This window comes from Chaetodon auriga, chromosome 23, assembly GCF_051107435.1.
Source record: "Chaetodon auriga isolate fChaAug3 chromosome 23, fChaAug3.hap1, whole genome shotgun sequence".
Lineage (NCBI taxonomy): Eukaryota > Metazoa > Chordata > Actinopteri > Chaetodontiformes > Chaetodontidae > Chaetodon > Chaetodon auriga.
Window position 1 is genome coordinate 2,088,642 of NC_135096.1, and position 2,500 is coordinate 2,091,141.

A 2,500-nucleotide genomic window follows, 5' to 3' on the forward strand; every position below is an offset into this window, starting at 1 on the left:
CTGGCTGGCTGGCTAATGAGAGTGGAGGCAGGAGGAAAGGAAAAGGGTTAGGCTGGGAGCCAGCCCTTGGGGTTGGTGAAGGCAGGCAGGCAGGCAGGCAGCCAGGCAGGCAGGCAGGCAGGCTGGCTGGCTGGCGGATGAGAGTGGAGGCAGGAGGAAAGGAAAAGGGTTAGGCTGGGAGCCAGCCCTTGAGGTTGGTGAAGGCAGGCAGGCAGGCAGGCTGGCAGGCTGGCTGGCTGGCGGATGAGAGTGGAGGCAGGAGGAAAGGAAAAGGGTTAGGCTGGGAGCCAGCCCTTGAGGTTGGTGAAGGCAGGCAGGCAGGCTAGCTGGCTGGCTGGCGGATGAGAGTGGAGGCAGGAGGAAAGGAAAAGAGTTAGGCTGGGAGCCAGCCCTTGGGGTTGGTGAAGGCAGGCAGGCAGGCAGGCTGGCTGGCTAATGAGAGTGGAGGCAGGAGGAAAGGAAAAGGGTTAGGCTGGGAGCCAGCCCTTGAGGTTGGTGAAGGCAGGCAGGCAGGCAGGCAGGCAGGCTAGCTGGCTGGCTGGCGGATGAGAGTGGAGGCAGGAGGAAAGGAAAAGAGTTAGGCTGGGAGCCAGCCCTTGGGGTTGGTGAAGGCAGGCAGGCAGGCAGGCAGGCAGGCAGGCAGGCAGGCAGGCAGGCAGGCAGGCAGGCAGGCAGGCTGGCTGGCTGGCTGGCGGATGAGAGTGGAGGCAGGAGGAAAGGAAAAGAGTTAGGCTGGGAGCCAGCCCTTGGGGTTGGTGAAGGCAGGCAGGCAGGCTAGCTGGCTGGCTGGCGGATGAGAGTGGAGGCAGGAGGAAAGGAAAAGAGTTAGGCTGGGAGCCAGCCCTTGGGGTTGGTGAAGGCAGGCAGGCAGGCAGGCAGGCAGGCTGGCTGGCTGGCGGATGTGAGTGGAGGCAGGAGGAAAGGAAAAGAGTTAGGCTGGGAGCCAGCCCTTGGGGTTGGTGAAGGCAGGCAGGCAGGCAGGCAGGCAGGCAGGCAGGCAGGCAGGCTGGCTGGCTGGCGGATGTGAGTGGAGGCAGGAGGAAAGGAAAAGAGTTAGGCTGGGAGCCAGCCCTTGGGGTTGGTGAAGGCAGGCAGGCAGGCAGGCTGGCTGGCTAATGAGAGTGGAGGCAGGAGGAAAGGAAAAGGGTTAGGCTGGGAGCCAGCCCTGTGAAGGGTATAGAGCTGGTCCGGCGTGCCACGGCCGGGACGAAAACCGCATCGTTCGTCCTGAATCGGAGGTTGGACTGTGTATGCACAGTATAGTATGTGGAATATATACAAAGGTTGAGAATTTTTAAACAAAAATAAAAGAAAGTAATTGTGAGAAATAAAGAAAAGTAAAAGAGGTTGCTGTATGCCTGGAAAAGGCCGGAAGCCTCCCCACGGCTGTGAGAAGGCCAGGGGGTCAGGCCTGGAGCCAGCCCCCAGCAGGAGTAGCAGGCTGGGGGTCCTGGAAAGGCTGGAAACCTCCCCGTGGCTGCGAGAAGACGAGGGGGTCAGGCCTGGAGCCAGCACCCAGCCTGCTCCTCATGCTGGGGGCCTGGAAAAGGCCGGAAGCCTCCCCACGGCTGTGAGAAGGCCAGGGGGTCAGGCCTGGAGCCAGCCCCCAGTACGAGTAGCAGGCTGGGGGGCCTGGAAAGGCCAGACGCCTGCCTGTGGCTGCTAGAAGAAGACGAGGGGGTCAGGGCTGGAGCCAGCACCCAGCACGAGTAGCAGGCTGGGGGGCCTGGAAAGGCCAGAAGCCTCCCTGTGGCTGCTAGAAGAAGAGGAGGGGGTCAGGGCTGGAGCCAGCACCCAGCACGAGTAGCAGGCTGGGGGGCCTGGAAAGGCCAGAAGCCTCCCTGTGGCTGCTAGAAGAAGACGAGGGGGTCAGGGCTGGAGCCAGCACCCAGCACGAGTAGCAGGCTGGGGGGCCTGGAAAGGCCAGAAGCCTCCCTGTGGCTGCTAGAAGAAGAGGAGGGGGTCAGGGCTGGAGCCAGCACCCAGCACGAGTAGCAGGCTGGGGGGCCTGGAAAGGCCAGAAGCCTCCCTGTGGCTGCTAGAAGAAGAGGAGGGGGTCAGGGCTGGAGCCAGCACCCAGCACGAGTAGCAGGCTGGGGGGCCTGGAAAGGCCAGACGCCTGCCTGTGGCTGCTAGAAGAAGAGGAGGGGGTCAGGGCTGGAGCCGGCACCCAGCCTGCTCCTCGTGCTGGGGGCCTGGAAAGGCTGGAAGCCTCCCCATGGCTGTGAGAAGATGAGGGGGTCAGGGCTGGAGCCGGCACCCAGCCTGCTCCTCGTGCTGGGGGCCTGGAAAGGCTGGAAGCCTCCCCATGGCTGTGAGAAGATGAGGGGGTCAGGGCTGGAGCCGGCACCCAGCCTGCTCCTCGTGCTGGGGGCCTGGAAAGGCTGGAAGCCTCCCCATGGCTGTGAGAAGATGAGGGGGTCAGGGCTGGAGCCGGCACCCAGCCTGCTCCTCGTGCTGGGGGCCTGGAAAGGCTGGAAGCCTCCCCATGGCTGTGAGA